A 25,390-nucleotide genomic window follows, 5' to 3' on the forward strand; every position below is an offset into this window, starting at 1 on the left:
ATCGATAAAAAATAAGACTGAATTTATTCGTTTGATTTTTTTATGATTGCTTTTTGACTTTGAATAGCTAGGTCAGAGTTAATTATGTTAAGCAATTATGAAAGGATAGTAAGAAGAAAGGCGAACCATGGCTAATAAAACAAGAATAACGGGAATAATCAAAGATAAGAGATATATATATATATATATATATATATATAGATATATATATATATATATATATATAATATATATATATATTGTGTATTTAAATATTCATTAATATTACGTATCCAAGTCCAATTTAGGCCCACTAAATGTGTCATGCAAATTATTTTATTGATCAAAGGACCAAATTAGTTTAATTAAACATCGTTTTCAAAGAATGTTAACGCCTTGATGTATTATTTATCGGCTGTAGGAGACGAAATGACAACACCCCAGTGCAGTACGATACGTTGACTGTCGTTGAGTAAAGACTCGAGCGGCAGCGAAGCCAACTTCAAAATCTTCGGTATGCTGTCACGAAGCTAGAGTTGAGAATAAAATTAGAAATCGTGGACCCATCGGTATATATTTTCCTTACTTTGCAAAATAATTATCTTTAATACGTTGAATAAGTCTACTCAATTCTAATGTAATTTATTTCAAGTATAGCACCTTTGAAAGGAAATGTTATTTATTGTTGCGTAAATAATCTGGCACCTGCATACGGCAATATTTCCTTAACGAACAATGAATTAAGAAACTACGCCAATTCTTCGTTGGCCGTCTGTACATAGGCGGCTTCTCGATGTTGGCGAATACCCGACGTTCCACAGCACCCATGTAGAAGTTCGCGAAAAGTACTCCGAGGGGAGAACCCATCGCTACACCGTTCACGCTCACCTTTCCTTGAAAATGAACCGATGATACGGTTGGAAACGTTGGAATTCCATTACGCCCTTAGACTAAGATTTGTTAACCACTTTTGTTATCATATCAATAAATTATTATTTTTAGAAAACATTTCTTTAACCGAGATATGAACATCGGCCAGCTATTAGCAAATATCAGCCCTGATGAGAAGAGAATAATAAGAAGAATTGAAAAGACCATATATAAAATCAATTCCACTGATGCTGCAATCATCTTTAACAAAACACTTCTTTTAATAAGATAATTGACTGTTCATTTTCATTTGCTATAAATGGATTAAATTTGTATATATTTCATTTAACCGAGTTCATTTTTTGTACTTAAAATTTGGGCTGTTTATTTTCAATGTGAATTGAAACAAAAATGCAATACTTCATTTCCCTCATTCTGTGGCTTCAGAGCCTTTAAATATGTAGCTTCTAGAATATGTACTTACAACAAGCTTTCTCTTGAACTGAAGCAGATTGAGGATTTGAAGTCTTTCAAAATGAGACTTAAAACCTTTTTATTTAAACGATGCTATGATATGGAAGATCAAACAGTGAATGTTGAATTTATAGTGTGGCTAAATACTTCCGATGAATAAACTATTAATTTGATAATGGGATTCCTGCAACAGCTATGGAAGTGGTGCGGGACCTGGATAAGCCATCGACAAGCAACAAGCAAGATCATGTTTTACTTTACCGCCCAACACACGCTAGATGTAAACTCGTACATTAGACATTCTTGAAGATGAAGAGTAACTTATTGCTAATATACTATTTACAGCTGTGTATAAAGAAAAGGATAACATGAGAAGGAATGGAACGAGCAAGGGAGCCGTGTGAAAAGAAAATCGTCATTCTACTACTACTAGTACTATAGAATGTTTACATCCAAGGGAGACTAGTTCCTTCGCAAAATTATACAGTAAGTTGTGTTTTCCTTTGTAATTTTCGAAGCCTGAGAGGAAAACGCTTTAGAAATAGTTAATTACTTAAATTAACTCAGCATTTTGTCAAATTATAGGAAATAGCCTAGGTATTTCTCTGGTTCGGTGATGAGGCCACTAGGCCTACTGAGTTGGCCAGGCCAGCTGATCCTTACCAAGTCGTACACTTAATGTTATCCTTAACGAACATGAATTGTGGATTCTAACCTGTCAGGTAATTCAGTTTTACTGTGTTGATGCTTTGAATGAAACAATAAAGGCAATATTAAACAAGGCCCAGTGTAAACTTATAACTTAGGTAATCATCCAGACAGTGGTCAATAGGGTAAAACACCACGGGAAGGCCAACCCTCACCACGGTGGACGGGTCTTATTCACTCGATATTTAATTGGTGAAACAAGAATACAATTGCAACTCTAAGCATACCATTTAAAAGATTGAAGTTTCGTCAACATAATGTGATATATGAAAGCCCCGTACGAACTAAAATAAGCATGTGAGCTCTTCGTAAAATATGTTTTCAAGGCAGTTTTGAAATCCAATATGGCGGCTACGTTTTGCATGGAAGGTTCTGATCAGTGATGGCCACCATCTTTCCCCAGCCTTCCCAGCACTCATTTGAACAATGTTAGCATATATAGGGTAAAACATCACAGCAGGCCAAACAGGCCACCTACATTCAACGCTTGCCACTCTCCGAAAAAGTACATTATAACGCGTCCTGACACCGGAGATGGGCATCAGTCGCGACTTGTTGTTGGTGAGAAACGGAGCTAAAGACCTCTACTCCCCTTTCGAAGTAAGTATTTTCTCCCAAAGTTAGAAATTTAACTGGCCAAAATTTTTAAGATTTTAAACAGAAGGGTACTGAAAAGGGTGGCTACGGCAGTGGAAATCTCACCAAAACGCTTTAGAAATTTTTACTTACAACTAAAAATGTTTCGAAGATTGACGCCATCTTGATGTTTACGGAGTCGCTTGTGTCAACAAACTTCCCATTTCCTGTGCTAAATCTGCACACCACTTGTACCCATAGACGCTGGGGCACTTTCATCACAACAATCGTAAACCAACCTCTTACCAGCACTTATTCAAGGGGACTACGGCATTCTTTGCGGCGTTTTGCGCTCTTCAATTGTTTATCAGTGTTGTCAATTGGTATGTGTTTACCCTCCAAACTAGGTATAAGACTTACACAAAACCGGGGAAATAAGTGAAATTAGCGTATCTATTTGTATTATATATACGTACATATTACAGCAATTTTATCATTACTGCATTACTATGACAACTAGAATTCATCGAAACAGTTTGTAAATGGCAACGATGAGTCATTTTTCCTCACGTCGTCTGCTCGTAAGTATACATCCGAAACATTTGTAATTTTTGGGGGTTAATTTGGTTGCCAAAAAAGGGATAATAGACATGAATTAAATAAACATTTTGAAGTAAAGTTAAACTAAATATTGAGTAAAGTAAACAATTAAGGGAATAAAGCTTTGCATCTCATAATCAGTGTTGTCGTCTGCTGCTCGTAACTGTGTTTGCGGAGTGAGTGCATAGGAACCAGGAACCACAGCGTGGTTCAAGTGCACTGTGGAGTGAATTAAGACCAAAATGTGTATAATTACAATCAAATAAGCACTGTGGAGTTTCAGTTGTGATGGCAGTAAGGATAAAAACCACCGATTACAAGGTAAGAATGAATTCAGTTCCAACCATAACCCCGGGAATAACAAGTTTCATACTTTCACTAATATAGGCAACAAAATGTTGCTTTATTGTGCTGATTACAACTGCAATCTTGAGTAAGATCAATAAACGTTACATATATACGCTAACATTGTTCAAATGAGTGCTTGGAAGGCTGGGGAAAGATGGTGGCCGTCACTGATGAGAACCGTCCATGCAAAACGTAGCCGCCCATATGGATTTCAAAACTACTTGAAAAAACTATTTTACGAAGAGCTACATGCTTATTTTAGTTCGTATGGGGCTTTCATATAATCACATTATGTTGACGAAACTTCAGTCTTTTAAATGGTATGCTTAGAGTTGCAATTGTATTCTTGTTTCACCAATTAAATATCGAGTGAATAAGACCCGTCCACCGTGATGAGGGTTGGCCTGCCGTGGTATTCTACCCTATGTAACGTTTATTGATCTTACTCAAGATTGCAGTTGTAATCAGCACAATAAAACAACATTTTGTTGCCTATATTACTGAAAGTATGAAACTTTTTATTCCCGGGGTTATGGTTTGAACTGAATTCATTTTTACCTTGTAATCGGCAGTTTTTATCCTTACTGCCATCACAACTGAAACTCCACAGTGCTTATTTGATTGTTATTATACACATTTTGGTCTCAGTTCACTCCACATTGCACTTTAAACCCGTTACTGTTGCTGGTTCCTAAGCGCGCGCGCCACAAACACAGTTACGAACAGCAGACGACGAAAACTGCAAGTTTTATTCCCTAAATTGTTTACTTTACTCGTTATTTAGTTTAAATTTACTTTGTTATTTAAACATTTTAATTTAATTCATGTATATTATCCCTTTTTTGCAACCAAATTACCCCGAAAAATTACAGATATTTCTAAAGTAGATACAATCAAATGTTTCTAACGTTTTCGTACATCTGGCTGCCGAAAACCATAGAGGAACGACCATGGATAAGTGCATAGAGGAACGACTACGGAGAAGTGAATTATATACATTTTTTTTTTTTTTTGCTTTTTTGTTTTTGCTAGCACTTCTAATAGATTTCAGTCTATATTAGTATTTTGAATTCTTTAATAACCGATATGCCAGAAATAAATGTAACCTTTAATGTTTGCATGCTAAGAATGGCAAAATCATCATTGCCACATTAGTGGAGGCTTCACACTAACGCCAATTCATTATTATAAAACTGTTTCCCTGAATTCTAGTTGTCATAGTAATGCAATTATGATAAATTGCTTTAATATTCATGTATATACACTTCCAATACATAGCCTAATTTCACCAATTTCAACTTTTTGTGTGTAGTCTTATACCCAGTTTGGAGGGTCAACACATACCGAATGGCAACAGAGAGAGAGAGAGAAGAGAGAGAGAGAGAAGAGAGAGAGAGGAGAGAGAGAGGAAAGAGAGGGAGAGAAGAGATGAGAGAGAGAGAGAGAGAGAGGAAAGGAAGAAGGAACGAAGGAAAGGGGTGGCGGTGGAGGGGGGGGAGAGGGTAGGTGGAGCTTTATACGCGTGTTCGTATCCATTTCTGCATAATGGAGTTTTTGTCTCTTGGTACAAGGACAAGTGTCGTTATTCTTTACGATTAGTGATTCACGATACCCTTATAAATTACGGCACTGGGTGTAATGCACTATACAAAGTCTCGTTCTGATACGAGTGTTCGTTACAGAAATAGGTATTGCCCAAAACGTGCTTGCACTGTCTCTGAAACCCATAGTAGTATGCTGCTTAGTTGTCAATCAAGTTTTTTGTAATCAAGTATTTTTTTACAAAAAAGCTATTGAATAAATTTGTATTTTCTCAAACAAAACATATGCCCCTCAATGCTAACTTTCCTCTTTTAACGACTTTCTGGTCATTGCAAATTCGGCCCCATAATTTCTTATGGTGCGAAAACAGAAGCGCATCGACCGAAAACGATTGCATCACACTAAGGCGATAATCCGGCAGTAAAACATCTTCATATATCCAAAAAGTAAATAATGAAGATATATGCGCATTACGATTATACCAATTACATGAAGAGCTGATAATCTGCATGAATAACTGGTAAACTGTTCTGCAAGAAAGTTGAGTAAAGCAATTATTTACAATAGGTACGAAAGTCAAGATGTTGTGACGTCATAATACAGGACTTGAAAGAACGTTCGAATTCCAAAAAATAATTACTTAAATTTGAGTCAGAATCGAGTTACTTTTTCAATAACGAATATTTTCAAATTAATCATCATAAATATGTAAAATATTGATGTTTTACTATTTATTTAAAAAATTATCGAAGTGCACGCTTCGTTGTCGTCTTCTACAAAACAGTTGTTTACTCGGTTAGGAAAAGTTTTCTGTTTGTTGTGATAAAAGTGCCCCAGCGTCTGTGGGCACAAGTGGTGTGCGGATTTATCACAGGAAATGGTTAGTTTATTGACACAAGCGACTCCGTAAACATCAAGATGGCGTCAATCTTCTAAATACCTCGAGTTGTAAGTAAAAATGTTGAACGCGTTTTGGTGAGATTTGCATTATGTTTGAGACCGTTTTCAGTACCCTCTGTTTAAATCTTAAAATTTGGCCTTAATTTCTAACTTTGGAGAAAATACTTACTTCGAAAGGAGAGTAGAGGTCTTTAGCTCCGTTTCTCACCAACAACAATCGCGACTGATCCCCATCCTCCGGTGTCAGGACGCGTTATAATGTACTTTTTCGGAGGGTGGCAAGCGTTGATTGTAGGTGGCCTGTTTGGCCTGCCGTGGTGTTTTACCCTAGGTAGCTAGGGTAAAACACCGCATGGCCTGTATCAGGCCAACGACGATCAATGCATGACACCCTCCGAAAAAGTACATTATAACGCATCCTGACACCGGAGATGGGGATCAGTCGCGATTTGTTGTTGGTGAGAAACGGAGCTAAAGACCTCTACTCTCCTTTCGAAGTAGGGTAAAACACCGCATGGCCTGCAATAAGCCATGTACCTACGTCCAATGCATGCCACCCTCCGAAAAAGTACATTATAACACGTCTTGACACCGGAGATGGGCATCAGTCGCGACTTGTTGTTGGTGAGAAACGGAGCTAAAGACCTCTACTCTCGAAATAAGTATTTTGTTCGTGAAACTTACCTGTCGGATATATATATAGCTGTATTTCTGACGTCCGACAGAATTTCAAAACTCGCGGCACACGTAGTGGGACGGCCAGGTGGTAATACCCATTCCCGCCGCTGGGAGGCGGATATCAGGAACCATTCCCATTTTCTATTCATATTTTTTCTGTCACCGGTGCTGCAAACAACTGTTTACAGTACCTCCGTCTAGGATTTTTGATTTATCTCGCTTAATATTATCTGGATTGACTTTTGGTATCGACTTTTGGATTGTTGGATTGGCACGCGTAATAGTGGATTGGTTTTTGATTTTGGATTGGCTTTTCTGTGTACATGATGTCGGGATCAAGTACTGGAAGTTTCAGAGTGTGTGTGAGGAGTGAATGTAAGGTGAGGCTTCTTAAACCTTCAGTTGATCCTCACACAGTTTGTATGATACGCCCTCTCCTGATGGACGTTCTCCAGTTCCTCTTAGGGAGGAAGGGGAACTTAGTAGTCCAGGGAGTTCCGTCGAAGAAGAACCTCCGGTAGCTTCAGCTGTCTCGGGACTATAAGGTTCTTGTCAGGCTGTTACGTTCATCCGTCGGGGAGAAGTTCCAGCGGCAGCCCCTAGGTCTCCTCCCTCTCAACTTTCGCCTTCCAAGACCGTTAAGACCCTGAGTTCGTCGAGATGAAGACATCGCTGTCGACCAAGAGGGCTTTTAAGAAGCTTCAAGATTTTATGTCTCGAAGGAAGGATCAGGGCAAGACCACTTTCGCCCTTCCTCCCTCTAGACTCGCCGGGAAAGGAGGAATTTGGTATGAAACCAAGGAGGACGTGGGAGTAAAGGTTCCTTCGTCCGCTCTGGGTGACTTCTCCAGTTTAGTGGACGCTCAGAGGAGGTCTCTCTTATCATCTTGCTAAGGTGTCCTGGACTCCTGTGGAGACGGACCACCACTTGAAGGGACTGCTTCGCACCTTAAATGTCTTTAATTTCCTAGACTGGTGTCTGGGAGTTTTAGACCTTCAGTCTAGAAGTCCTGATTCTCTCAGTCTGGGGGGAGCTGTCCAGCGTGTTGTCATGTATGGACAAGGCCGTCAGGGATGGTTCGGAGGAGCTAGTTTCTCATTTTGGAACTGCTTTTCTGAAGAAAGAGCTCTCTATGCAATTTTACCGCTAAGTCGGTCTCTCCCGCTCAGAAAGCGGAATTGCTCTTTGCGCCTCTTTCAGACCATCTCTTCCCCCAGGCTATGGTAAAGGATCTTGCAACGAGTTTGCAAGAGAAGGAGACCCAGGACCTCTTGGTACAGTCTTCAAGACGTCCAGCAGTTCCTTCCACTTCGGCATTCAGTAAACCCCCGAAGAAAGTCAAACCTTTCGCGGGGCACCCCCCTCGAGAGCAGCGTCCTCGAGGGAGAGGTTTTTCGAGAGGAAGAGCTTCATTCAAACCCAAAACCACCAAATGAAGATCTCGTCTTCAGACGCCAGTCGGGGCCAGACTGAAATTCTTTGCGGAGGCTTGGAGGCAGAGAGGGGCGGATCCTTGGACTCTCAAGATAATAGAGCAGGGGTACAAGATCCCCTTTTTACATCCTCCTCCTTTAACATCAACTCCCAGAGACCTCTCCTCTCCATCTATCAGGGAGAGAAGAAAAGTATTCTTTTCGATCTGTTAGACCAGATGGTCGAAAAAAAGAGCGGTGGAACAAGTCTTGGACCTGGAGTCACCGGGCTTCTACAACGGATTTTCCTAGTGCCGAAGCAGTCGTCAGGTTGGCGCCCAGTCCTGGATGTGAGCAGGCTCAATCTTTTTGTAGAAAAGATCAAATTCAAAATGGAGACGCCTCAGTCGGTGCTGGGAGCCTTGAGACCTGGCGACTGGATGGTGTCTCTGGACCTGCAGGACGCGTACTTCCACGTCCCCGTCCACCCTCTTTCAAGGAAGTACCTGAGATTCGTCTTAGACAACAGGGATTTGGCAATTCAGAGCCCTTTGTTTCGGTCTCAGCACGGCCCCGATGGTTTTCACAATGATAATGAGGAATGTAGCGAAGTGGCTTCATTCGTCAGGGATCAGGATATCCCTCTACCTCGACGATTGGCTGATCAGAGCGTCGTCAAGGCAGAAGTGTCTGAAGGACCTTCAGTTTACGTTAGCCCTAGCAAAGTCTCTGGGTCTTTGGTCAACTCCGAAAAGTCGCATCTGACCCCGACACAGTCCATTCGTGTTTATCTGGGGATTCAGATGGATTCAGTGGCTTTTCGGGCGCTTTCCAATCCCAGGAACGTCAGCGACTGGGGTTAGAGAAAGTCGCCAGCCTTCCTAGAGGAAAGAGAAGCTTGTTCGGTGAGGGAGGGGGTGGATGAGTCTGCTGTGGGCACCATTTCCTCGCTAGTAAACATTTGTCTCGCTGGGAAGGGAAACTGGCAACCTCAGGCCTCTTCAATTTTTTCCTTGCGGAAGAATGGACGTTCGAAAGAGGACCTGGAATGCGATCCTAAGGAATCTCCAACAAGGTAAAAGGTCACCCCTTAACGATGGTGGCCTCGAACCCTCAAAGAAAGTTCGAGGAGGGCTTCTTCTCCCTTAAATCCTTCTGAGGCCCCCCGACCTAGTGTTGTTTCTCAGAGGCTTTCCATTTCCGGTTGGGGGAGGGTACAACACTAAGAGGGGGAGGAAGTGGTCAGGCTCTCCTGGAGAGGGGAAGCAGGTAGCCCTGGCAACATCAATGTTAAAGGTAACTGGCCAAGCGTATATTCCTGTCGCTGCAGTTTCTTCGAAGACAAACTTGTCAAGCAAGGTTGTTCAAGTCAACTCAGACAGTACCACCACAGCCCCTTGCGTATCTAAAGAATCAGGGAGGAAAAACTCAACTCCAGATCCCTTTTTTCTCCTGGTCGAAGGAAGTTCTGCTATGGGCAGACCGGAAGGCCGCCATCAAGATCCTGACAAGATTCGTGGCAGGGGGTTTTTCAGAATGTCAGGGCGGACCTTCTCAGTCGACGAAAATCAGATTTCTAACCAACAGAATGGACCTTGCACCCCCAGGAAGTCTTCAACAACAATTGGGAGATTGTGGGGAACGTCCCTCTAGTAGAGCCTGTTCGCCTACATCGAGGGACGGAAGAGGCTTCCTCTGTATTTGCTCCCCGGTTTCTGGATCCAGGGGCAATTTGGCAGTGGACGCGTTGCTCTGGAACTGGACAGACCTGGATCTTTAACGACAACCGCCTTTCCCCCATTCAAGATCATGGGGGAACAGTAATGAGGAAGTTCGCAGCTTCAGAAGGGACAAAGGTTGAAGGCTCTGAATGTTGCCCAATGTGGGTCCAGCAAGAGAGTAGGTTCACAGAGGTTCCATGACATTCCTTTGTACCTTCCCAATAACCATTGCCCTGGAGAAAGAAGATCTACTCAGACAGCCTCACTTTCAAAAGGTTTCACGCCCGAAACCTCTCCGCTCTGGCCTCTGACATGGCGTTCAAGAACTATCGAAAAGTTTGGCCAGAGCGAGAGGCTTTTCCCAAAGGCAAGCTGCAGGAGCAATCGCTAATGCTCGAAGAAAGCCTCTTCAATGAGCTGTCCTAACCCTAGTCTAAGTTGGTCCTCCTTTCAAGGGCTATGGGCCAAAAATGGGAAGGCAATTTCCTTCTTCCACGACCTCTGTGAATTCAGATAGCAGATTTCTAAAGTTACTCTATCTAAGAAAAATGTGCAGAAATTGGCAGTTCCTACAATCAAGGGTTATAGGAGTTATGTTTTGTCCTGCCGTTTTTTCCGCCACAGAGGACTGGACCTCTCCGACAATAAGGATCTGCACGATCTCTTAAGGTCGTTCGAAACCGACCAAGATTCCACAAGCAAGACCGCCCTCAATGGAATCTCGATGTGGTTTTGAAACATTCTGGATGCTAAGTCCCTTTGAGCCTCGTCCATGAAGCGCTCTAAGGGACTTGACGAGAAAAACGCTTTTCCTAGGCTGTTCTCTGGCGACGGCGAAGAAGAAGTTAGTGAAATCCAAGCGTTTCAGTAGCCTAGTGGGGGCTTTTCAAGGGAGAACAACGCTGTCTGCTCGGTTGAAACCCATCTTTCTTGGCTAAGGAACGAGGAACCCGTTCCCTAATCCATTGGCCAAAGAGCTTTGAATCAAAGGAATATCGAGTCTCGTGGGTTGCAAGAACCACGAGAGAGCCCTGTGCCCTGTCAGGGCTCTTCAAGTTGCGATGTGAATAGGACTACAAAGAGATAAGAGGTCCCTCAGGTAATCTCTGGTGCTCGTGAAGAGACCAGATTTGCCGTTGTCGAAGAATGCTGTTGCTTTCTTCTTGAGGGACGTCATTAAAGAAGGCTCATTTTATCTTGCCAGAAGACTGAGTTTGAGCCTCTTTAAAAGTGAAAGCTCACGAAGGTTCCAGAGCCGTAGCTACTTCTCTTGCCTTCCAAAGGAATATGTTCTATTAAAGATATTCTTGATAGACACCGTTTTGGATGGAGCAACTTCCGTATTCGCCTCACATTACCGATCCCGGGATGTGAGAACGATTTTACGAGAACTGTATTTCTCTGTTCTTTTTTTGGGGGGGCTTTAACTATTTCGGCAGACACAGTTTTTTGGGGGCTGAAGGTAGCTCTCTCCCTATCCCTTAGCTTAGTTTAGGTTAGTTTTTTTATTGTTTGTTTTTTTGGTTGAATGGTGAGATCTTCTGTGGAAAGCTCCCATTCCTTAGTGTTAACTGTCAGGGGTTTTTTTGGTTAGTTGGTCCAGGTGGTGGTCGGTTGCTGTGTTTACTGCCATAATGTTTTTGGGCTAGAATGGTCTTGTCACATTGTTGGTCACAGTCCCCGTTGACAGAGCATCCAGAGTTGCACGCAGCACTACAGGGTCCAAACCTGGCTGGCAACTCTGATTAAAAAGCATAAGCAGCTTTAAGTGACAGTAATCACCAGAGTCTCTACTTTGCTATCAGGTAAGGAACCAATAAGTTTAATCTTTTATTTAATTTAAGTTTCCGAAAATCCTAGTCTGTCTCGACCCCACCATCCGAGGGTGTGCATTCAGCTAATATCATATATCTGACAGGTAAGTTTTTTCATGAACAAAAATGTTATTGTTATAATACAATTAAGTTTGTTTCATACTTACCTGGCAGATATTATATAATTAAGGTGCCCACCCGCCCCCCTCAGGAGACAAGGGTCATGAATAAAATATGAAATAGAAAAATGGGAATGGTTCCTTGAGTATCCGCCTCCAGCGGCGGGAATGGGTACTACCACACCTGGCCGCACCCCACTACCGTCAGAAATACAGCTATTAATATATATCTGCCAGGTAAGTAACGAACAAACTTAATTGTATTATAACAATAACATTTTCTCACCAAAGTTTAGAAATTGAAGTGGCCAAATTTTTAAGATTTAAAACAGAGGGTAGTGAAAATGGGTGTCCACGGCAAGTGGATAAATCTCACAAACGCACATTTCAAAATTTTTACTTTATTTGCTTCTTTTTTTTTGAAGATTGATGCCATCCTCGATGTTTTACGGAGTCGCTTGTGTCAACAAACTTCCCATTTCCTGTGTTTTAAAGGCCGCACACACCACTTGGTACCCACCAAGACCGCTTGGGGCCACTTTAATCACCAACAATCGGAACACAGCCCCTTACCAGGAACGTTTTTTAAGTAAACAACTAGTTTGGTAGAAGACGACGACGACAACCGTGCACCTTAGATAGTTTTTGTTTTTTTAAATACAATAGTAAAAACCCAAGAATATTATTTTACATATTTATGATGATTAATTTGAAAATATTCCGTTATTGACAAAAAGTAACTTCGATTCTGACCTTGAATTTAAGTAATTATTTTTCGGAATTACAACGTTCTTTTCCAAGTCCTGGTATTATGGACTCCATGACACCACCGACATCTTGACTTTTGTACCTATTGTAAATAAAATTGCTATGCTCAACTTTCCCTTGCAAGAACAGTTTACCAGTTTTATTTTTCATGCAGATTGTTATCAGCTATTCATGTAATTGTTATAATCGCAATGCACATATATATCGTTTATTATTTTATTTTTTGGATATATGAAGATGTTTTACTGCCAGATTACCGGCCTTTAGTGTGATGCAATCACTTTCGGATCCCTGGGCCTCTGTCCTGTTTTTTTTCGCACCATAAGAAATAAATTAATGGGGCGAATTTGCAATGACCAGAAAGTTCGTTAAAAAGAGGGAAGTTGGGCATTGAAGTTGGGGCATATATTTTGATTGAGGAAAAATACAAATTTATACATAAAGCCTAGCTTATAGAAAAAATACTTGATTACAAAAAAAACTTGATTGACAACTAAGCAGCATACCTACTATGGGTTTCAGAAGGACAGTGTCAAAGCACGTTTGTTTTTTGGCAATATTTCTGTAACGAACACTTTGTATCAGAACTGAGGATTTTTGCTATAGTGCATTACACACCCAATGCCGTATTTTATAAGGGTATCATGAATCATTAATCCGTAAAAGAAATAAACGACACTTGTCCGCCCCCTTGTACCAAGAGATAAAAACATCCATTTCTGGTGGGCTCAGCTCGTGTCGCTTGCGCCCCGAAATATCCTTTAATCTATTATTTCTAGGGTTAAAATGTACTAACACATACCAGAGAATAATAAAATAAAGAAAAAAGGTCAGTTATTGACTGACCTCGCTCACCCTCTAGGAGGGTGTCCGGTTATTGAACACATAGGCCCCGAAGTGGAGACCACCCCTACCACGAGCCAAATGCCAAATAGAAATCACCCACTATACCCAAAAAAAAAAAACCCCTCACCAAGAGGGGATCCGTCCCACAGAAGGGAGCAGCTCGTACTAACTACTACACCATCCTCCCATGCTTGCGACTGCTGGAGCCTCTAAGTGGCATCCTTTTAAAAGTTAGCGCCAGAAGCCACAACGTGGCTAATTGTTTTCCTCCCTGTGTTTTTTTTTGTGCCCTTTTCGTGGATTTTTTACTATAATGGAGCGTTGCAAGCTATCGCGCAGCAGCTAAGTTAACGTACCTCAGTTAATTTTACCGTTTTAGCGGTTTTTTCCAGTTTTTTTTTTTTTTCCCGTAGAAAAACCGGTAATTTGCCGTTTTTTAGGTATAAAGCGTAGAATACGTTTCTCGGTGGGGCTTGGAAGCATGGCCAGCCATGGATCCTGCCGCATTGTTGGGTTCGTTCTTGGTCTCCCATACCTAGAACATCCCTTTATTATTTTACGCGCTATTTTGATTATCCCGCTTTATTACGTCTACTCAGTTGTTATACATATATGTATTTCACCTTATGTAGGCTTTTTCTATCCAGACCCTAAGTCCAGGGGTTTCTTTGTATCGGCCCCTGACGTAGCTTTGAGTTGGTAGACTTTTGCCCTTCGGGCTAGTCCGCACACTCCCTGGATTTTTTCTTTTTTCTCCTGCTATTTTACCTTCTTTTCTTTCATTTTTATTTTTTATTATATTATTTATTTTTATTTTTTGTTTGGTTTTTTTCTTGTTTTAGGTTAGTTGGCAGTCTTGGCTTAAGGCCTAGGTCCTGGCCTCGTAGAGCCTAGTCCTACCGGTTGAATCAAGTTTTCGGTCCGCCTTCCCCATAGCTTCTCTCTGATCATTGGGTTTTCCGCCCAATGGGCCTATTAGCTACCGCTTGTTTTCAGTTTCTGGTTTGCTTCCCGTATAGCTTCTCTCTGATCAGTTGGTTTGGCCTAGGCTTGGTTACCGTATCTTAGTTTACCTACCGGCCATTCGTGGTCACTACGTGAATCAACGAGTCAGCCAGGGCGCCTGCCCCAGTCCCCCTTCCCCCTCCCCCTCCCTCCCGCTCATCCCCATAGAGTCGGGCGGGGATGGGTCGGTCTGTCCCTTGCTCTACCCAGCATGCCCGAGCCTGCCTCCCTCCCCCTTCCCCTCCAAACCCCCGGAGGGGCCTTGGGAGTCCGACATCCCCTGAACTGGTTCCGACCTCTTCCGCTTCTCTCGGCTCGGCCGGGTGGTACGTGGTTTTTTGGGGGGCTCCTGGGCCTTCCCTCCCTCCGTTACTTTCCTTGTCGCTGCTCTCCGGGTTAGCGCCGAAGTCCTGTATGCTCATCTCGCCCTTCCCTCCTTACTAGATGCTCCTCCCTATCGGAGTCCCTGGTATCCAGCGGAAGGGTATAGTCCACCATAGTTGGAACCGAGCATACAGGGAAGGAGGTCTTCGACTAACCCGTACCGTAATTGCTGAGTTACTACACATCCGCTTCACTGGACCTAGTCCGGTTACGGTTACTTGCATGTAGGTTTAAGTTATCTTTAAGTTTAAGTTTATCTTAAGTTTCTTAAACCATCCCCCACCCCCTCACCCTTAGTATTTACCGGATCTCCTCCGGGATTATTAGCCTAGTTCAGGCAATGCAGGGAGGGGTTTATGCCCAAGAATTTTTTTTCCAAGCTCCGCCACCGTAACGGAGTTCTTTTTTGTCCTTAAGTCTGTAAGTGTTTACCCCTGTTTAAGATACTCATGTGTCTTCCCACTTACAGGCCCACCCAACTGTGAGCATCCGGGATGTTCCGCTACACTTCACGGACCCCTGTGGACAACGAAGTTTTGCCGGTCTCCCCATGCCTCCATCGGCGACTGACCTCCCGCACGGGGACATCCAGGTCTTGGTACCATGCGGACGTGTACCCATATGTTACGATCCTGGGTGAGCCAGCTTTTGGAAGGCGGTAAGTATTCCATCTCCGCATGGCCGCTCCCGCGGCAGTTTTACTTCTTAAGTTTTCATCATTACTTTAACTTAAGGCAGAATCTAGTTTAAGTTATATCCTAAGTTTTAGTTTTAAGAACGTTGGTTCTTAAATCTACAAAATTATAGCCTCTCTTACAGGGCTCCGGCAGTAAGAGATAACGGCATTGGCTACCCCTGCGGGCCTGGGTCTGGAGGTTTTTGGGCAAGAACGCCGCCAATGGGTCAAGCCCTACATACTGGAGAAGCGTTTAAGCTTTGTTTAATCTTCCCCGGAGGCAATGGCGACTTGGCGACGTCCGACCCGGTAGGAGGCGGACCCCTCTTATTGTCCTTTAATCCAACAACAGCTGGCGGCCATCCTTGACTGAACAAACCGAACAGGATTCTCCAGCGGATGTCGCAACCCTGGATATAAAATGTTGAAACCTATGGTAGGTATAGAACGACCTGTTTGGTCGAGGTAAGTAAATGCAGGTACCCAAGGGTCCCCCTTGGGAGTGACTGTTTCTTGCTAACCCTAGCAACCTTCACCATCCTTCCCAGGCTTTACTGGTGATGAGGTTATATACTCCTCCAGAGGCTTCGGTTAGGCCTAACGATCCAAGTCTAAGGCATATGACCTTAGACTAAGAACGTCATCGTCCTCGGAAGGAAGACGTCCGCGTCCTTCGTTCTTCGCGTAGTCCTCCGGTCTCGTAATCCCGGCCCAGACAGGTCTAAAGGGTCCTAGCTCCGGCTCAAAGTCCTGCAAAGAGTAAGCCTAAGGAGAATAAATTCCCGCACACCCCGTCAGTATCACCAGTGTTCCACTACCTTTGGTTGCCTATTCGAGATCTCCCCTCCACCCCTCCGCAGCCGCTCCCCGGCTCTGGACAACCAATGCTGGCCTGTTTGCAACAAAAAGGTGGGCGACTTGGTAGGCTCCCTTAAAGACCGAGTATGAGGAACATAGATAATTCTCAGCCCTGTCGGATAGGATAACTTCTCAGGATACTATTATAGCCGGCCTAAGAGAAGCCCCTCTATTGCCTCTCCCTCAACCTCTAACACTAGTGGATCTCAGCTTCCCCCGTATGACTCGCTGCCCGCTTTCTCCACTGAACAATCCTTGGAGAGTAGCGTCATAGCTCCCTTCCAAGAATGGTCTCATCTCCATACCGGAGTTTGGAACTCGAAGAATAGAGGACTTCGAGTTCTACCCGGAAGGCCTACAGCCTCCCTTCATAGGCTACGTCTAGGCTCACGCCTTCAGCTATGGTTAGAGATGACAGGGTACCAAAGGAGACAGTCCTCTATTCTCGGGACCAGGCCCAACGAGAATGGCTTAGATGTTCTAGACGACATGGACTGTTCGAATACCAAGATCCACCATTCAAAAGTCCCTTTACCATTTTCACGATGGACGAAGGTACCCACCCCGCTCCCTTTCCTTACCAAGATAGCGAGGTCGACCATCTCAGCAGCTCAGAAAGGGGAACCCATGCCTCAGCTGAAAGAAGCAGACCCCACTTCTCCGTTGCTCCGTCAATTGGAGAATTATGGGAGGACTTGCCTAACACTTTCACAGCTGGCAAACTCAAACCTGACTGTGCTATGGAGCAGTTTGGTGAAAAGCTGCCCAGGCTCCCTGATAGTCTTATTCAAGCGGAGTTTGACTCGAAAACACGACTAGCCAGGTCAATCAACCTGATGGCTATGTCTGAGGTAGCAACCATGGCTTATGGTTCAGAACCAATTTTTAAGCTTATGACCAAAGCCCTGACTCAACGGTGCAGTCAGACATGTTCGAGTTTGCCACTGCTAGAACAAATTGCAGAAAGCATGTATTGCTAGAGGCAACCATTCGGCATGAACCGAATAGGTTACTTTCTTCTAACATCTGGGGCGCAGATCTCTTCCCAGAGAGCTATGGTAAAGGAAGTAACAGCAGTAGGCTACGACCGGTTGAACCAAAGCCTTAAGGACCGTTGGGGTCTTACGGCTAGGAGAAGGCAAGACTTGACACCAAAAAGTAGGGACAAAGGAGCCTAGACGTTTCCAACCCTACCAAAAGAAGCAGCCGCGCTTCCCTCAACAAGTTCCTACAGTGCCGTTAGTGCAGACAGCTCAGCCCTCCACGTCTAAAGGTCAATCACAGCCTATTTATGTGATATCCCCTCAGCCTCAACCCTCCACCTCATACGCCATCTCTCCAGCTTACAATCCAGCCTTCGAGAGTCAAGCTTCTCAGAAGTATGACGCTCGAACAAGGGATTGGCAGAGGTAAGCGGTCCTTTCGTGGGAGAGGATCGGGAGGCCCCTTCAATAGGGGAAAGCACTTCAGAGGAGGTCGAGGGGGTTACCAGAACCAATGAGGAACTTCAGGTAGGAGGGAGGCTGTTTCACTTTCGCCACCGGGGGAACTTCAGCCAGTGGCTCAGAGCATAGTGTCAAAAGGGCTGGGTTGGAGCTGGTTGACGAAACCACCTCCAGCCAGACCTTTCCGTCAACTTCCTTCCAAGGAATTGACAGAGTACGCAGAGGACCTCCTCAGAAAGGAGCTATAGTCAAAGTCAAGAGATTGAAATTTCAAGGTCGCTTGTTCAGCGTCCCAAAGAAAGGCTCAAACAAAAGAAGGGTAATCTTAGACTTGTCCCGCTTAAACTTAGCCATCCGCTGCGACAAGTTCAAGATGCTCACGATCTCACAGGTGCGGACCTTTACTTCCCCGTGGGGCCGTCACCACCTCTATCGATCTTACAGACGCCTACTATCATATCCCTATTGCAAGACACTTCCGTCCGTATCTGGGATTCAAGATAGGAGACCAGACGTTCTCCTTCAAGGTAGTCCCGTTCGGGCTCAACGTGGCACCCAGGGTGTTCACGAAGCTAGTGGAAGTAGTAGTGCAACAGCTCAGAGCTCAAGGGATTATGGTAGTAGCGTATCTCGACGATTGGTTGATCTGGGCCCCATCAGTCGAAGAATGCAACAAGGCCCACACTGAAAGTGATCCAATTCCTAGAATATCTAGGATTCAAGATAAACAGATCCAAGTCCAGAACTCACCCCAGAGTCAAACTTTCAGTGGCTAGGCATTCAATGGAATCTATCCTCACACACTCTGTCGATTCATCCACCAAAAGGAAAGAAATAGCGAAGTCAGTCAAGCAATTTCTAAGTCACAAACTAGCATCGAGGAGAGCTCAGGAAGAATCCTCGCTCTCTCCAGTTGCTTCAGTAACGAACATCTTAATGAAAGCCAAACTGAAAGATCTAACCAGGATCTGGCGCTCTCGAGCAAATGTCAGGTCCAGGGACAAGCTATCCTCAGTACCTATGATTCTAAAGACCGGCTTCGGCCCGTGGGCAAAAGTCAAGAATCTGTCAGTGTCAGTCCCTCTTCAGTTCCCTCCAACCAGGGATTACCATCCACACAGACGCTCCTTAAGCGGCTGGGGGAGGTACTCCCAGGTCAAAAGGTGCAAGGAATTTGGTCACCCCAGTTCCGTCAGTTCCATATAAACGTACTGGAGGCAATGGCAGTCTTCTTGACTCTGAAAATATTACGCCCACCCAAAGTACTCCCACATAAAGCTAGTCTTGGACAGCGCAGTGGTAGTACATTGCATAAAACAGAGGAGGCTCCAAGTCACGTCATCTAAATCACGTCATGATAGCCATCTTCTCCCTGGCAGACAAATTCAGTTGGCATCTTTCCTCCACCCACATAGCTGGAGTAAGAAACGTCATAGCAGACGCCCTATCCCGATCAGTACCCCTAGAGTCGGAATGGTCTCTAGACGAGAGTTCGTTCCAATGGATCCTTCAAAGAGTCCCAGGGCTACAGGTGATCTCTTCGCATCACAAGCGAACCCACAAACTACCGTGTTATGTACCCCCAACCCCCAACCTGGACCCTCTGGCTTACGCCACGGACGCCCTGGCTCTGGACTGGAACAACTGGGAGAAGATTTACGTCTTCCCTCCAGTGAATCTCCTTATGAAGGTCTTTAGACAAACTCAGGACATTCAGGGGTCAAGTGGCTCTATGTAGCCCCAGACTGGCCGAAGAGCAATTGGTACCCTGATCCTGGAACTGGGTCTTCGTCCCCTTCGGATCCCCAGTCCCAAGCTCTCCCAGTCAGTACAAACAAGACTGTGTTCGCTTCCTCAGGGATTCTCAAAACCCTAACTTTATGGATTTCATGAAGTTTGCGGCAAAAAGAGATGCGAATATTGACCCTCAGAATATTCTTTTCCTGGAATCCGAATAAAAGGGATTCAACTTTGAGGCAGTATGATGCTGCCGTCAAAAAGTTAGCAATCTTCCTGAGAGAGTCAGATATCAGAATCATGACAGTTAATTCTGCTATATCCTTTTTCAGATCTTTATTTGAAAAGGGTTTAGCAGCTAGCACGATTACGACAACAAGTCAGCATTGAAAAAGATATTTCAATTTGGATTTTAACATAGACTTGACAGATAACCTATTTCTCGTCTATTCCTAAAGCATGTGCTAGACTTAGGCCCTCTGTCAGGCCTACGTCAGTTTCATGGTTCTTAAACGATGTTCTAAAACTGGCTTCCGAAACCGATAATGACACATGCTCGTTTATGATGCTCCTAAGAAAAACTCTGTTTTTATTAAGCTAGCTTCAGGAGCCAAGAATTTCAGAACTGTCGGCTTTATCAGAGATCCGATCATATCAATCCTTCCCACGGGGGAAGTGCTACTTTCTCCGGAACGTAGCTTTTTAGCAAAGATGAAGATCCTTTGATGAGGTGGGAACCTTGGAAGGTACTACCCCTTCCACAAGAGTTTCCCTTTGTCCGGTTTCAACCTTACGAGCCTTTCTATCCAGGACCTCCTCTTCCTCCATCGGGCCCCTCTTTAGGAGGGAAAAAAGGTGGTACTTTATCCCACTAAAGGCATCAGGCAACAAATCCTGTACTTTATCAAACAAGCCAATCCTGACTCCTTTCCAAAGGCACATGATGTCAGGGCAGTAGCCACCTCAATTAATTACTTCCAACATATGATTTTGCTGATTTAAAGAAGTATACCGGATGGAAATCGCCGACAGTGTTCAAACGTCACTACCTTAAGTCCTTGGAAGCTCTGAAATTCCCAGCAGTAGCAGAGGGTTTAACATAGTTTCCCCGACTCTAGCTAGATGATAGTAGAAGATTCAGTCCTCCTTTCTACCTGCCTCACCCAACAGTTCGTCTATTCCTGCCTTGTTCATTAACATTTACCTTGTGTCTTAGCTGCTTTATGATTGTATAGTGCCCCTTTTGTCTGGTTTAGGGACACTCACATCTGATTACCATACTGATCTCATAGATGTTATCCCCTTATTTTTATGCTAGGGGGATACATCATATTGCAATGGTTACGGGTTTGTATATTAAGTCATATACATTCCTAAGATATTTTATTTTTATCATTGATCAAATATTTATGTAAATTTATACTAATTGCTATTTCTATTTTTGATACATGTTGTTACACCAGATTTATTGTGATAGTAATCATTGTACCTATTTTGTATAATGTAAATTACCTTATATTATTATCATAATTAGATTAAGGGTAATTTAAGCATAATTCTGATTTTATTTTTTACTGTGTACTTTGCTATCGTTTTAGCATTATATTCATCTTTTATTTTGTATCTTTTATTAGCCCTTTGAGGACCTATTTTTGTTTTATTATATTTTATTTACTTTGTTTACAATCTTGTGCTGTTTCTCTGGTACGATTTCGCGCAAGCGACACGAGCTGCTGAGCCCAGAAAAGGATTTTGACGTAAGGAAAAATCTATTTCTGGGCGATTGGCTCGTGTCGCCAGCGAATACCCCCCCTACCCATCCCTTCGCTCAAGATTGTCTGCTAACTTCAGGATGGGCCACTAGAGGCGCAGCATGTCGCAAGCATGGGATGGTGTTTATAGTAGTACGTACGAGCCTGCTCCCTCTGTGGGACGGATCCCCTCTTGGAGGGTTTTTTGTAGTGGGAGGATTTCTATGGCATTTGGCTCGTGGTAGTGGTCTCACTCGCCTAGTGTTCATACCGACACCCTCCTAGAGGGTGAGCGAGTCAGTCATACTGACCTTTTTCTTTATTTTATTTATTCTCTGGATGTGTTAGTACATATTTACCCTAGAAATAATAGATTAAAGGATATTTCGCTGGCGACACGAGCCAATCGCCCAGAAATAGATTTTTTCCTTACGTCAAAACTTCCTTTTATGCAGAAATGGATGCGAACAACACAGTAAGAAGCTCCACCTACCCCCCCCCCCACCCCCCCCCCCCCCCCATACACTGCCACCCCTGTCCTTCCTTCCTTCGCCTTCCTTTCTCTCTCTCTCTCTCTCTCTCTCTCTCTCTCTCGTCTCTCTCTCTCTCTCTCTGTGTTGCCAATTGGTATGTTTTCACCCTCCAAACTGGGTATAAGACTTACACAAAACGTGGAAATTGGTGATATCAGCCTATGTATTGAAAGTATATATACATAAATATTAAAGCAATTTTATCATTATTGCATTACTATGACAACTAGAATTCATGGAAACAGTTTATAATAATGCATCGGCATATGTGTTAAACTACACTAATGTGGCAATGATGATTTTGCCATTCTTAGCATGCAAACATTAAGGTTACATTTATTTCTGGCTTTACAGTTAAAAAAAATTTTCAAAAAAATCAAAAAAAATACTAATATAGACTTAAATCAATGAAAAGTGCTAGCAAAAAAAAAAAGCACAACAAAAATATATATTCCACATATCTGTAGTCTGGTTCCTCTATGGTCTTTTGCAGCAGGCCAGATGGTAACGACAAGGTTTTAGAAATATTGGTATTGTATCTACTTTAGAAATATCTGTAGAATTTTTCGGGGTAATTTGGTTGCAAAAAAGGGATAATATACATGAATTAAATTAACATTTTTAAATAACAAAGTAAATTTGAACTAAATAACGAGTAAAGTAAACAATTTAGGGAATAAAACTTTGCAGTGTCGTCATCTGCTGTTCGTAACTGTGTTTGTGGCGCGCGCGCTTAGGAACCAGGAACAGCAACTTGTTTAAAATGCACTGTGGAGTGAATTGAGACCAAAATGTGTATATAATAACAATCAAATAAGCACTGTGGAATTTCAGTTGTGATGGCAGTAAGGATAAAAACCACCGATTACAAGGTAAAAATGAATAAGACCTGGCCAGCGTGATGATGATGGATCGTCCGTGATTGTTTACCCTATTTTATTGTACCTAACTGCCAATCACAGACTCGCTGCCTGATTCCTGTCATTCGCTGTAGATATTTAGCGTCTTTTATTTAGGGTATTTCTTTCTTTATGCTTGATATTTCCCGTTGTAGTATTTTCTTTTGGCTATGTTTTATGTTCATCCCTGATGGGCTGGTACTAAATACTCCACCCATTTTGTACATAAACCAGTAGTAGCTTTGCTAGAGGACTGTGGTAGTAGGCTGTAGTTTCATACTTTTTTATATGAGATGAACCTTACCTACTATTAGAGATAGCTTAGGGGAAACTACCGAGTGGACTACCTGGGCCAGTCTTCACCGCTCGTTGACCCACTTTCCAGAAAAAGTGCTCTAACACATCCTGACACCGGAGATGGACACCAGTCACGAGTCATCAGTCGTGGAAGGAACATCTCAAGACCTCTACTTTCCTCTTGAAATAAGAGTTTTCTCCCAAAGTATAAAATAATGCCATAATTTAAGATTAAACAGACGTTAATGAACGTCTAGCCATGAGCAGCCCAAATTTACCTGCATGACACTTTGGAAATTTTTACTTAAAACACCTTATGTGTAGAAGATTGATGCCATCTCAATGTTTGCAGAGTCATTTGTGTCAATAAATTTTCCATTTCATGTGCCAAATCCACACACCACTCATACCCATAGATGCTGGGACACTTTCTTTACAATCTTAAAAATGACAACGTTTGTCCTCAAGTCCAAGGAAACTCGCAATTGTTCGGGAGGAAAGAAGAAGACTGGACTGGATAATTTTGAAATAAATAGTTAAACATCAGTGTAAGGTTATGAATTGCATAAATTTATTATGTATTCATGGTAATTAATTTGAAAATATTCGATGTTGAAAAAGTAACTAGATTCCTCAAATATCAATGGTTTTGCTGTGAACAGTAGCTACAGTGTTGTTCGTACTCTCCTATTTTTTTATCAGTGTCATCAATTAGTATGTGTTTACCCTCCAAACTTGTTATAAGACTTACACAAGACCGTGGAAATATGTGAAATTAGCGTATCTATTTGTAGTATATAAACATAGAGCAATTTTATCATTATTGCATTACTATGACAACTAGAATTCATGGAAACAGTTTGTAAATGCATCAGCGTATGTGTAAAGCTCGACTAAATTGGCAATGATGAAATTTTGCCATTCCTAGCATGCAAGCATTAAAGGTTACATTTATTTCAACGTACATCTATCGCTATGTATCTAGATATTTTGAACTCATCATATTCGTATCACAGGTGTGACTACTATTCCAAATAAGTAGTACATATAATATTTTGTATTTCTTGACATATTTTAACTGTCCACTTTCAGAAATATACAATTATATAAGTATAGGTAACAGTTCGTAACAGATCGTCGGCTCTACCCATAAACCATTGCGATTTTTTAACATATTACTGGCAGGGTTGCCATTTTGAGGAATTTCGACTATTAATGTGGCTTTTTGGTGACACCTGGTAACCCTCCGTGGCATTTCCAACCACAGGCCACGGCACTGAAGGATAAAATTCTTCACTTTGCCCCCCCCCCCATCCAGATAAAGTCTCGGCATTGTTGGTTAGGTTAATTAAGAAATGGTTGGGTTAGTTTGGAACCATATTGTTTGTTTAAATATAAAGTACCACTGGTTAACATAGGTTAGGTTGAAACTCAATCTTTTAATTTACAGTGCCTTAAGTTAAGCTAGGTTAGGTCACCACTCAGGTACATACAGTATTTGTTTTAATTTACAGTGGCCCTAGTTAAGGTAAGGGTGCTTGCTTTCTAGTTCAAGTAGAATAAGTATATCCCCTGCTTTCCCACTTTGGTCCCTTATAATTGTAAGATGAAAGGGTGGCAGTCCAGTATCTCTGACATTTCATATTTTCTGTTGAATTGGATGTCAGAAACATACACAACATAGTACATTTAAGCATAGGGCAATAACATTTTCAACTCCGGAATGCAATTATGTCTTAAAGTAAAAATTTAACCATGTTTCACTGCATTTCATCAAACAAAGTTATTCATGGAGATTATTTTATTTTCAGAGGATAGCTAGATATATCTTCCACAACTTAGTGAAGAAGTAAAAGTTCAGTATTTTTCCACATATTCCGGAATATTGGGAAACTTTTACTTAGTGCATTCCCAAGTTAAAAATATGATTTTCCTTTTAATGTATGTTCTAAACTGGGAAAGTTTTAGAGATACTGGACTCCATTATAGCCTACAATTATATTTTTGAGAATATACTTGGATCCTGTTGCTTATATACTACTCTGTATTAATGATGAAAAGATCCCTAATGCACAGGTGTCCTATTTCATGCAATTAATCTTTTACCATAGTATGACATGGATGTCTTGTTCAATCTTGTAAAATCAAATGTTTGATGCATTAAATATTTTAAGTTAGAGAATATAGTACATTACGTAATACTTACTACTGTTCATATCATATCTGTATTAGTTTGTCATCTGTAACACAGGCTGTTATGTATAATGCCAGAGAACACCCAGTAATTAGCTTTGAGTGCTGACCACAAAATTAGTCATGTTATGTCAGTTGGTGGGTTCTATTTAAAAAAGATAAGTATTTCAGAGAAAACTAATTATGACAAGTACTACGTACATATCTGATGGATATTGTGGCTTGATGTAATCTTACAATATACATACCCTTTTGT

General features: G+C 42.4%; 1 protein-coding gene across 1 annotated transcript in view; it reads left to right on the top strand.

Annotated features, from left to right (window-relative positions):
- The first annotated feature begins 1,440 nt into the window (after nucleotides 1-1,440).
- The window catches only part of LOC135221254 (uncharacterized), a 395,658-nt gene continuing 371,708 nt past the window's right edge, over nucleotides 1,441-25,390 (top strand). Inside the window, exon 1 of the mRNA XM_064259070.1 lies at nucleotides 1,441-1,809. The gene's annotated coding sequence lies outside the window, so the exon portion shown is untranslated. The remainder of the gene's footprint in view (nucleotides 1,810-25,390) is intronic.

The sequence above is a fragment of the Macrobrachium nipponense genome, chromosome 2, assembly GCF_015104395.2.
Source record: "Macrobrachium nipponense isolate FS-2020 chromosome 2, ASM1510439v2, whole genome shotgun sequence".
In the NCBI taxonomy this organism is placed as follows: domain Eukaryota; kingdom Metazoa; phylum Arthropoda; class Malacostraca; order Decapoda; family Palaemonidae; genus Macrobrachium; species Macrobrachium nipponense.